Source organism: Fukomys damarensis, unplaced genomic scaffold (assembly GCF_012274545.1).
Source record: "Fukomys damarensis isolate Sample0158 unplaced genomic scaffold, DMR_v1.0_HiC HiC_scaffold_30, whole genome shotgun sequence".
NCBI classification, from domain to species: Eukaryota; Metazoa; Chordata; class Mammalia; order Rodentia; family Bathyergidae; genus Fukomys; species Fukomys damarensis.
In genome coordinates this window covers 61,652,149-61,665,100 of record NW_022900942.1, presented here as the reverse complement: position 1 = coordinate 61,665,100, position 12,952 = coordinate 61,652,149, and the positions used below count along the sequence as shown (strand labels likewise).

Sequence of the window (12,952 nt, the reverse complement as noted above, 5' to 3'; positions counted from 1 at the left end):
ATATCATTGGTCTGTAGGCTACGAGAGCCAGTGTGTCTTGTTTTGGGGTTAGATGGCCAGGCGGCCAGGTGTCAGAAGGACGGTGCACAGTGTGTAATCTTAAGATGTCATTGCTCTCTATAGGATCATTTTGGGTCTGAGACCTAAGAAATGATGATAAATGTAGTACACTCTGGTGTCTTTGTTTCACTGCCTGCTATTTTGCACTCGCCCTTTCTGTCTATCAGACTTGTGGCTGTCTGCTGCCTAACATGGGCTGTTTGCCACTGGAATTGTAATTCCCTTCCAGAACTTCTTGGGAAAGGTGGCTGCGTGACCAGTGGCCATGGGTACCATTCTGACGTATTGCGCGCAGGTAGAGACAGAGTTCTTATGGACTGATGTTCCTGAAAGTCAACTGAATAGTATTACAGACTTTTATTCTGTTAGAGCAAAAGCAAATACAAGAAGGACATTAAAAGATTGCAGGAATGAGATGGAAACATTAAAAATGAGATTGTAGCCTTAATTCCAATTGTTTAATCTAGTTTGTATATTCAATTGCTTTGGCTTTTAATTTTATATGAGAAATTAAAAGGTAATATATCCTTTGAATATACATTTATTTGTGGGTCATCACAGCAATGGTTTGACTGGTAATTTCCAGCTGTCACTAGATTTCTGGGATACTGACCACCTAAGTCCCTGGAAAGTCTTTCCTTTGTAAAGGACAGGATGGCCCACAAGACTCAGATTTCATTTTGCAAATTCTCAAACTCAGAGGTGTCATTGCCAGTTTGATATTGAGGTTGTTGCCTTGGAGATTCCTGTGTTGTTTACTAACCAAAAAAACAGTGAATTTTGAATGGGGAGAGGAAGTTGGAGGCAGGTGCATTTGAACTGCAAAAGCAGAAGCTTGTCTTGCCGTGAGTAGGCTGTCACTGCCACCTCGTTACCATGAGTCAAATGTTAATGTTTGTGTCCACCAGGGGAAATGCTCTTGCCCTTGTTTACCCTCCTTAGGTTAATTATTTTTTATACAGGCATTTGCAATAGATTTCTCAGGCAGCTCTGGGGCAGACGCAGTTGTGGAAACATTCCCAGAGAACTCCAAAGCTCTTATTGCTTTCACAATAGCAGAGTAATGGTAAGGATAATTTCTACATTGAAAACATTGTTTTTCCTGTTGTCACCACCATGGAAATATTTATTAACCTTTAAATTTACTTGTGGCATTATTGTAACTTATATAGCTAGCATCGTGACTGCATTATTAATGTGTGTAGCCCTGAAACCTTTTTCAGAAAGTGATACGATGAGGTTATAGGGAAGATGATTATTGTGGAAATAACTTTCTAATTCAAGTTAATCTTAAATAATGAAATCTTCTACTAGCTGGAAATGTTAACTGCATTAATTCCATGCCCCGGTTTCAAGATTACTGTTTTCTGTAGGTGAGTGGGAAATCTAAGACACAGGATAGTGGTGGCAGTGTGGAAACTCCGCTGTCGAGGACACCGGCCATCTTGGTTCTCATTGTGGTTCTGCAGTAGGTCGAGGCGTGCCCTCGAATAAACCACTTAACCTCTTTAAGATTAGGCAATTCATCCCTTCAAACGGGATGATACCATCATGTGGTAATTAGAAGCATGAGGTTAGGGAACTTACCCGTCAATTAGAGTGCTGGATTTTCTACCAACCAACCGTGTAAATGGGAGCAAGTCACTCAGCCTTTCTGACCCGGGCTTTGTGTTTACCAAATGGAAACAGTAGATGGGGACAAGCTGCACTGTCATCTGCAGTCAGATTTCCTGCTTCTTTCATCCCCTCTCTAAGAAACGGGCCACTTAGAAGGTTCTTACGTTCAGATTCCTTCGCGTGTCACCCATCAAATCAAGGGAGGCCATTTATTTCGGTAAAGAGGAATGAAAGGATTTATTCAAAGCTAGCTCTGAGGAGATGAGGGACCCATCTGCTCGCGTCACCGTGTCCCCTGTGCAGATGACTTAGTCTTTCACAGCAAGGCACATGGCGGAGGGAGACAGTGAGTCCACAGCTAAGTTCTGCTTGTTTCTTCCCTGGCTGGGCCAAGACCTCTGCCTTCCTTGCCTGGGGAAAGCAAATTGGACTTTGACTTCCTGGCTGCGGCATCTGCATATTCTGTCCTTCATCTGGGCCAAGGGGAGCCGGGGTGGCCAAGTACGGCCTAGGCCCGAGGAAGTCTGCAGAAGCGACTTATGTCTAAGGAAAAAAGCCCAAGGAAAAGTGCCATTCAGTGGTGCCATTGACAGCAGTTATCATTCATGTGCCATTTTAAGCTGTAACCTTAACCTCATGAAGCAGCCGAGGATTGTTCTTAGAAACCACGAAAAATCATGCCATTTCTTTCCTCTCAAAGCTCCAATGCTGTTTTAATCTTTGGAAAGAAAAATCCCTGAAATCATTACACCACCTCTAAAACTCTCTACTGTTTGGCAACCGACTGTGTCTCTGTCCTCCTTTTTTTGAGCGTTAGTCCTTTGTACCTGTGTTCCTTCCTTGGGGGCATTGGACTTTCCCTCCACACCTGGAAGGCTCTGCTCTTTGCGGAACTAAGGTATCTTCTCAAATGTAGCTCTCGAGAGAAGCCTCCCATACCTCTGATCTCTAACAGTACTAACACTTTCTTTTTCTTCACTCTGGTCACTTTTTCTTTGGATTTCTTTTTCTACCTAACATAGAATCACAGTGTACATTCCCGCTGGGGAGAGGAGATACTTTTTCTGCATTTCCTTACTTGAAATAGTCCCTATTTTATAGGAAGTAATCAATGTATTTGTAGAGCGAATGAATGTAGTGCCTATACATCATAGCAAGTTTTCTAGCCATGTATATATAATGTCTAATCTTTACTACTATTCACCAAAATGTGACTGTTTTTGTTGCATAGTTAATGAGATTAGAGATTGAAAAATGTCCGGGTCTCACAGCTATTCACAGTCATGTCTGTATGATTTGTGATCTGTTTTTATGACCACAGTGTTGTGCTGTAGACAGCCACCCCAGTGTGTAAGGCTCTTCACTTCTTGGAAAGTGTAAGAACTCTTTTAGGTCACAACATTCCCAGTGGGTCATAATGGGCCGAGTCTTGCTCATTCTCTCAGGACATAATTATCGTGTACCTACATTTGTCAGTGGGTTCAATAAAGAAGAAACCAGTTCAGATGTGTCTACACCCTAGTTTCCTTTATATTTATGCTGTATTTCTATTAGCTTCCCATTTCCGGCTGAGAGAACATACAAACCGAATGTACAATGAGCTAATGGTAAAGAAATGGTAAACGGACGAGCTTGTTATAGAGTTAGCCAGTCAGGAGAGATCTGCCTTCCTCTGTGAATAAAAGGAGCAACTGACTTTATGTACATAAAGGATAATCTACAAAGGAGCATAAGAATTTGAGATGAGATTTGCAAGTGCTATTTCCTGTTCTACTTCTTTCTAAATTGAGGATCTGTTCCTTATGGGCGTAGCCTATGAATAGATCCTCTGCTTGAATTTTTATGAATGACCAATCCTTACACCATAGGAAGCTTATGACTATAAATAAAGATTAACTTCAAAATTACATCAGCAATTCAAGCATCTCATGATGTACTAAAAAATAGATTAAAGTAATTATCATCAATATGCCATTTTAGGCTATAAGAAAAATGATCACAGTGTCACTTTGATAAATAATGCTGGTGTGACAGAATGTTCAGGTTTTAATTTTATCCTTACGAGTTGCAAATCCACATTTATTTAGAAGCTGTCTGGGCTGGTACAGTAGGCTTGTTTTGTGCCAGGGGAGCAAGTTATTACCATCTCTTTTAATAAAAGCTCTGGCAGCAGCTGCCCGGTAACCCTTCTCCTTAAGTAACTGAGCTGTGGCTTCAGCACAGGGTTATGATTGATTATCAGCACTTAACTGTCTTATTAGATGGAAAACTGTGTTGAAAATAGCACTAAGATGAAAATATATGGGAGACAATGCCTGTAGTACCAGGAAAAATCCCAAGCAAGTTTCATGAGAGCCTTTCTTAATGCATTCTTGATTAAGACTAAAATCGCCTCTGTTTCAATTTGTATATCACTTTTAATATTGACGTGAGTTTTGCCTGAAAAGACCTTCGCTTATTTTGAAAAAGGAGCATGCTCACCCTTATAATTAAAGACTCAAAGCAAAGGAAATTTCCCAACTTCCTGGATCTGTAAAAGAAAGTCACCCCACTTCCTGCACTGGGTAAGAGGAGGTCACCCCACTTTGTACTTAATTCTGGAGAGTCCAGGATTGGGGCCACCAGGCCCCTTCTCATATTATTACTATTGAAAGCAAAGGAAGAAGTAAAAATTACAGCAGGGAGAAGACTTAGGAAAAACTTTCTCTCAACATAGAGCATTGACTATCAGAGATAATGATTTTTTGGTCTTCCCATCTCCATATATACCTTGACCCCCTTCTCTACCAATATCTGTGTCATGCATTTCTAGTTTTTCTCCTGTAACTTCTTTTGTCTACAATGGCTTCCTCATTCCTACCATTATGAAACTGCTATTTATCACTAAAGGAGGATTTACATCAAGAGTCTACCCCTTTCTCATGGTTTTCCTGTTTATTCTTAGCATGGTGCAGGTAGAATTCAGGGTCCTCCTCTATGTGGCCTCCCTGCTGAATGTTTCCCCATCATTTCTTGGCCTAATGTTCAACTCTCTTGCTTATACTATAAACATTTCAAGTGCAAGAAGTTTTATATCTCTTCCAATGATGACCCACCGGTATTGTGTCTGGCAATGGTAGTTACTTGAAACTTTGTTGGATTAAATGGTACTTGCATATTATTAGAGTAAATAGAAGAAGTCAGAGGATACTGTAATGTAACAGAACATAACACTCGAGAGCAAGGAAAAAGGAACACATGAAATATCTTTAGAAATTCATTCCCAAAACCTTTTTAGCGGAGGCAGTGGGCTCGTTAGGCAGAGGGTGTCAGAGGGAGAGGATTGTGAATACCTGGTGAAGAAGGTTAGACTTAGGTATTCTACTTAAATGCTTTTCCAGCGTGGACATGGCCCCAAAGTCTCCTGTAATTCACACAGTGATTGACTGGGTATATGCAAGGGCCAAGGGACCTGACATGTCAGACAGACCAGTTAGGCAGTCACCTGCCAAAAGGCAGAGGGAACTCACTTTGAGTGAGCAGCGTGACACTCAGAATAACAGGCAGGTAGTGTAGGAGTACACTGGCCCCAGGTAGGTCAGCCCAGCTCAGGTCAAAAGCAGAGCTCGCAGGATACAGCAGCCAAGGCTGGAGGTATAGAAAAGGTGACAGGAGGAGGCTGCATCATCTCCTGGCCAGACACCAGCAGATGATCCTACACTTTGCCATCTGCAAAGTCTGCTTCCAGGTGGGTGGAACAAGAGTGCGGAGAAGTTGGCAGCTGGTGATAGGTAGAGTGCAGCAAGCCAGCTGGCAGTAGAGCAATCTGGAAGCAGTAAGGGGAAAGTAGTAGGAAGATAATCATAATATCAGGGGCTAGAAGGTAGAATGCAGTCCTTGAGAACAAGACGGGACTCTTCTACCAGGTGAAGTACCAAGATAGTTACTGGAACTGGCGGACAAGGAGTGAGGAGATCAAGCTAATACAGGACACTAATAATGTGAGCTTTGCTCTTGCTGTTGCAGGACAGCAGGCAGCTCCAGGGACCTCTAGCAATGAGGTCCTTCTTTTAAGGATGCATAGAGAATAAAGAAAACAGTAAATGTGCAGTCCCTGAGTGCTTAGAATGTCCTTTGGGATACAAGAGTAGCTTTACTGGTCTGGCAGCAACCCTGGGTACCAGGAAGGACTAGTCATCATTGCCTCAGGAAGGCTTATACTGACCGGAGGAACCGGGCTGTGCTTTGCCTGTTTCTCCTCCTCCTGTTATTATTGACGATCACTGCTGTTTACTTCTGTGCCTTGTGCCTCCCCGTGGTTTCTGCGTGCTGCTTCTTGTCTCTGGCTCTCAGCTTCTGTTTCCCATTCCTGAAGGTTAGCGTCTTCTGAATGTCTCATAGTCAAACTCCCCCAAAGAGGATTCTTTTGGCAGATTTTGTCTGTGTCAGAGAGAAGCAGGGCTGACTCATAAATGCATGTACCAGGCTCCTGATGAGCCAATAACCTGTCCTCCTTATCCTAATGCCTTCATCAATCATGTCAGCTGTGGGCTCACGACTGGGTTAGTTGGTCAGTTTCCTCTTGCCAAGGGCAGTGAAAGTAGCAGGCCTGAAAAGTCATGGTGGAGTGCAAAGAAGGTTAAGGGAGTGGGAATAGGAAGCCTGATGGGGTGTCTGCGAGGGGTTCCAAAGATCCAGCCAACCAGGCTGGTAGTTTGAAAAACTTAGCAGGGATTTGTTGGTAACATTTTCACTGTTTCACTGTTTCACTGTTTTCCCATGTCTTCCTTTGTTCTGAAAATGTTCTCAGAAATGTTCTGAGAAGTGAACTATATCTCTTATTTTCCGTTCTATATAAAGTTTACAACTAACAAAAGTTTTCATGACGTCAGAAAGCTTCCTGAATAGGTTGAGATGGGGCCAAGTGTCTTTTTGGGAGTGGGCTGCAGAAAAAAGTCAGGATCAATCCATAATGTTTCATATGCTATTTAATACAAAGGTGAAAATTAATATAAGCTTCATCCACACAAATTAATCCAGGGGGATTTTAAGATGCAAACATTTCATTTTAGGGTGAGCCAGGATAGAGCAAATCTTTATCTACTATTTGCATTTCATAAATCCTGTAGAGAGAGAAGGCATTTATGCTGGTATTTAAACACAAAGAATTTGGCCCTAAATATAAAAAGGGCCAAAAAAAAAAAAATGAAAGTTTTAGGCAAGAACATTGGGAAGAAATGGCAAAATTTTTGGTTATTTTCACCATTGTCCTGAAAGAGCAATATATCTTACTTTTTGTCATTTTGTAATATAAAACATTCTTGCATTCTTCATCTTACATGAGTTTTGCCAAAATCTTTTGCCTATGAGGAAACTGAGGTCCAGCAAAGTGACTTCATCAAGATCATGTAGCTGATGAATGGAGCCAGAATTTGAACTCAGAACATCTTCAACTTGATTTACTATATGCCACTCCCTGTAATTCCTCTTAGGAGAAACTGGATGATGGAGACAAGTGGTGAAGTACTATCAACACAATATATCATTTCTACTTCATCAATATGTATTGAGTTTGATGATATTTAGAGATATTTCCTAAAGCCTAGATGGCAGCTCCATTTGTCTTAGACACCTTCTCATTACTGAGACACAATACCCAACATCCACCCCATAAATGAGAAAATATTTATTCTGGTTCACAGTTGGTAAAGGTTTCAGTCCAGATTCAGCTGGCTCTAAGACAGAGCAGCATGACAGAGGAGAAACAGTCCATGGCAGGGGAGGCAGAAATCAGTGAGAGAGATGAAGGGAGGAAGTAGGGGAGATAAACCCTTCCTGAGCACACCCCCAGTGACCCACCGCCTCCTACCAGGCTTTACCTGCCAACATCACACTTAGCTACAAACTCATCAGGGATGAATCCACTAAGAGTATCACAGCTCTATAACCCAAATGTCCCACCTGTGTGTACCTGAGGCTTGGGGGAGGGCTCTAAGTACAAACCACAACAACATTCATGAGAGTTTAAACAAATAAATAAATAAGACTCTGTATGTGTTTCCTTTTAATACATTTAAAACGTTTTCATGATTACATAATATATCACCTTGCGATTCAACCTCAGTATTTCCTCTTTGAAATTTTCATATAAAATATATACTCTGATTATACTGAAACTTTCAAAAGCATAAGTTGTAATCACTTTGAATGTCAGAGTGATCCAACATTCAACATGTGTCATAGTTATTGAGCGATGTGCCGGGCAGAGGATCTATAATAATGAATAAGGCAGACATGGCCTTGTGAAGATTACAGTCTGCTGGAGAAATGGGAGGCCAAAGGAATAATCAAATAAATTAAGTTCAGTGCCTTGAATAAAATGAATGGATTTCTAGAGATAAGACTTTTAATAGCATGTTGGCAGAGAGCTTGAAGTAGAGTCTGAAAGCAGAAATGTGAAAGGGTCAGGGGAAAGTGATCGCAGAGTCATCTAGTGTAAGACTGAGTCAGAGTAGGCGTGGCATGGGGAATCACAAGAAGCTAGTGGGTCAGGACTCAGTGTAAGTGATGCGAAGGAGGCACAGCAGCATTTACCATCCAGTCGTAGGGCTGGGATTAGACACTGGAACGCCGAGTGATTTTGAAATTCTTTGAGGGATTTGTAGAGTGTTAAGTACAGTAATGTTCACTCAGAATACGATGCGGTGAACTTCCGAATGCACAGCAGATCCCAGGTAGCAGGCTGAAAGAAGCACTCCACAGTCCAGTGGGCCTTTCTGAACCTGCAAACTCCTCAGCAAGAATCTGGTGTCCAGTCCAGGGCTGCACAGGAGATCTCTGTGGGCCTGAGTCCCGTGTCTCCTATTACGCCTGCTAGGTAGGGAGACTGGGGAGAAGTCCATCATTTTTGTTTCAGCAAGAGGACTCAGGCCAGAGTTCTGGTTCAGGGAAAAGCCCAAATATATGTGAGCCTTTGAAAAAAAATAACTGCTTTTTGGACTTTCTCACTCATAAAGGAAGACTTTTCAGTGTTACTCTAAGCAAAATAACATTTCTAGCAATGAGCTATGTGTGGAGACAGGGAATCACTCCTACCTCCTCAAATGAAATTAAAGCCTATTCTTGTATGCGTTGGAAATATTTTTTTCTGTGCCTGAATTGCCATAAATTCCCACTGGGATTTTACACAAATATTAAAGGTGATCTGAGCATGATGGTAGCTGCCAGGTCATGGTAAACCTGAAGAAAGATGGTCCAGATTCTGGGACTGTGCACAATAGATAAACCAGTGCAATGCTCTTTTGTGTATCAGTTTATTCTGAACAGTGAAAGATTTGTATCTGGGGACAGGAGTATAGAAATAAGGAGTGTACTTTTCAACAAGCAACTCTGGTGTTCATCACAGTGTCTCTGGGTCATTTTCACACCAGTAATGTGGGTCACAACAGTGAATAGCACCTTGTGGTCTCCATTGAGAGACTGAGTATGAAGCGACTCTGACTATGAATTTCTGTACATTGATCAGGTAGGTTCAGATATATTTTATGTCCTGTTTTTAATGAGCTCTGTCATTGGCCAAGTGGAAAAGCATGAGTATAGTTCACATTTTTCTTACCTGTCTTAGCTCTTCTCCTCAAAACCAAATACATATGCAAGACTCCAAGGCTTTTTACTTTTCCGTGAACCAATTTTGTATGGGCTGATTCACATTTTCTTTTTAGGTTCATTCTGTTTTCAGAGAAGACTTAAATAGGCAACGAATGAGTTGGTTGTTGGAAGAAACTAAAGACAGAAACTAAGGAGGGCAAGAGAGAGAGACAGAGAGACAGTCCTGTGACTCACATCCTTGTGCAAATCCTTCTCTTGGGTACAATCCATCTTGTCACAAGTAGAATGAGGTAGAAGTGGTGGAACGTGACTTTCATGAATGACTCATGGGAGTCTGCTAGCACCTCCTCTCTGGGCTCTGTTACCTTCTCTTCTGCTGCCTCTGACAAAAGCATGCTGTGTGATGCTCTCCAGAGAGGTCTGTGTGACAAAGATCCAAAGAGGACTCTGCCAACAGCTCCCAAATAACTGAGTCCTCGTCCAATAACACAACAGCTGTGCATGACCTTGGAATTAGCCTTTATCACTCGAGCCGTTGGCTGAGTTGGTAGCCCTGGCTGACGACTTCTTAATTGCATCCCTCGAAAAATGGAAGTTGAGAACTCAGCCAAGTTGTGCCCCGATTTGTAAGCCGCACAGATTACATATCCTAAATGCACACATAAATACATGTGGTTCTAAGTGACTAAGTTGTTTGAGACAAGGTCTTGCTGTGTTGTTCAAGCTGGCCTTGAGCTCATTGAGTAGTCAGTTTACGTGATGGCCTTGAACTCATAGCAATCCCCCTGCCTCAGCCTCCTGAGCGCTGGGATTACAGGTGAGCCCCACCACTCCCAGCATTAAGTGGCTAAATTTGGAAGTAATGTGTTACTCAGTAAAATATAACTAATACAGGGGCTCATACAGTTAGTCTCGTAAGCATGCTCACTGGCTACTCTGTATCCCATGACTTGACAGAACACCACAGATTTGGACACATTTGACCATAAATCCTGCATCCCAATGTCGTCACCTCTTCCATTCCTATCCTCTACCCATTTGAGAGCCAGTGCTTCTTTTTATGGAACAGAGATAGATGGTTTGACTTATAAGTTTTCATGTCACAATAGTGCAAAAGTGGTATATACTCAGCAGAAAGCACACCCTGAATTTGGATCAAATTTCCCAGGCTGGTCCTATGTGATACAATACTCATTGCTGATGCCAGTCAGTCATATGATTGCCAACTGTGGAGCCTCAGGAAGCAACCGACACTCTCTAGTGTGCTGTGTTGCTAAACCATGAGGCTCACAAGATGAGGTACATTAAAAATGTTTTAAACAAGATTGTTAGTGCTTAAGTAATTAAGAAATCATGATGCAGGCAGGTCTCTGTATTTGTGAATTGAGTTTTGTGGTTTTGAATGTTTTAGGTGTACGGGGCTCCTTCTTACCTTCTGTGAATGTTTATAGGTACGTGACACATCTGTGCACTCTCTGAGAAACACAGCAGGACATCACTTCTGTAGTGGTAAAACCAGAAAAGGTGGTAGGACAAATGACTAGGAAGTGGATAAATTAGGAAAAAAAAAAAAAAGACTGAAAAGTGATCATTAGTGGAAGTTTTCGAATGGGACAATTAGGTTTATAGCCCAAGGTGTATGTATAAACTCTGAGAGTGCTAGGCTTACAGGTGTTCACTGTTGCACTTGGTGGAGTCATATTTTGAATCACTTGTTTTATATCCTCTCAGCTGATCCAGGGCATGTTGTAATGAAAGTGGGAACAAGGAACAGGGAGAGGGGAGAGGGTGAGGGGAAAAGGATCAGAAAGGAGGATTAAATGAAACAATGGAAACAAGCTTTTACGAATGGGGAGGGGATAAAAGGTTGAAAGGAGGGAGGGGATGGGAAAAATTAAGATACGTACAGGTACGAATTCCTTCAGGTGGGACATGATCATCACGTGTGGCAAATACACACTCATAAAAAGCAAAAATAATTTGTATCGAATTTGGGGAGAAGTACTGACAATATTTTAGGGCAAATAGGATGAAAGGGTGATGATGCTCACTATAAGAATTTGAATGATAGATTCTGTCTTACCATTTTGTTTTACATCCTCATCTAAAATCTGATTACCCTTTTAGAAAAATCTATTAAAAATAAAGTCATTTTCCTTTTGACAAATGTTAGTTATTTTTTTTTAAATGAGGAGTGTTGCTTAAATATAAATGAAGCATACAATAATGGTAAAAGATAAAATTTGATGTCACTGCATGAATATGAATTTTAAATAAAAATGTAAAATAGAAAGCAAAAAAGAGTTTTATAAATTATAAAAAGCACTCCAGGATATATAGAAGTTACTAATGCATTAACCAGCAGTTGAAAACATTAACTAAAAACTGAAGAGAGAAAAATATAAAATTTATAAAGGCATTACTGACTTGAGCACAGCATGTATAATCAGTGGGAAACAAATGATAAATTTTAAAAACTGTTTGGAAAGTAAGCAAGAAATATTCAAAGATTCTAAAAGCATGGAAAAATAGCTATAACAGATGAAAATAATGCTTAAAACTAAACTACTCAGAGACTGTTCTGTGTTGCACAAGCTGTACCAGACATGAAAAATCACTGAATAAAACTAGCTGTTTTACAAGTCTTAGTTATTTAGAACTTGTAGGGTGACACATGTTGTCCCTCCCACGAATGCACGAGCACCATCTTCCCTGTAACCCGTGGGTTACTGTAGTCCTCCTGTGGGGCTCATCTGAGGTGTCAGCGCCCGGAGCCTCCACTAAATTCTGGGGCTCTTGTATTTCAAGTTGGGTTGGAATTACTCCTCCTGGGGTTTATGCCCAATAGTCTACTATTTATTTTTCTTTTTATCTGCCCAAACTCCCTTTCAAGGTAGGATGGTGTTCCCGGGTTGTTCTGATCATATTAGCTAGGAACTTCCTCTGTCCACCCTGATCGGTCAGTACCTGTGGCTGAAATAGTCTTAGAAGCTTGTCTCACACTCACCTCATTTCCAGTGACCAATTCACTTCAGCGTGTTTGAGTGACACCCTGCCTTTTCCTCTGTGGACTTTCTCCTTAAGGGGTCTCCGACTTCCTCACCTTCTCATGAGTAGTAAATACCTCTTTGGAGTCCAGGAGCCATAGTGACTTCATCTGATACCCAAACACATTCCATTTGCAAACCACGATGGTCTCCTAGTAACGCCCGACAACATGTGACTTTTATAATTCACATCCATGAAACTATTCTTTAAAAGAATCATGACTGTTTTTACTGCTCAGTATTTTAATGTGCATAGTTTTGAAATAAAACTTAATTGATATAATTTAAAGACCATGGATTAAAATGAAGGTAACTGAGTGATGTGATGATAATGCGTTTCTGGCTTAAACAATTTAGAGATGTAAAATTTAGTGAATAATGTCCTGAAACAGCTCTATATTTTTTCCTTTTGGTTCCCATAATAATGGAGTTGTGCACTTAAAAAGAAAGCTCACAAAATTTCCCATTGTTAATATGCCTGGATAAAATTTTATTGGAATAACTATTGAAGAAATTATTAGCGAACATGGACTAGGGAGAATGAGCAATTCCTCTCCTCCCTTGAGAGGGAGGATGCATTAAATAGAGTCTAATCTGCCTGAGAGGGAAAATAGAATTGATTGATGAATGACAATTACAGT

At 41.1% G+C, this 12,952-nt stretch overlaps 1 long non-coding RNA gene across 1 annotated transcript; it reads right to left on the bottom strand.

The window, feature by feature from the left end:
* Positions 1-1,896: 1,896 nt before the first annotated feature.
* LOC104872438 lies at positions 1,897-12,414 on the bottom strand. Its single transcript, XR_783176.1, has 3 exons — positions 12,272-12,414; positions 5,882-6,096; positions 1,897-2,220 (listed from the first exon to the last, which is right to left on the bottom strand). It is a non-coding gene; the product is annotated as an uncharacterized LOC104872438 (long non-coding RNA).
* Positions 12,415-12,952: the final 538 nt, after the last annotated feature.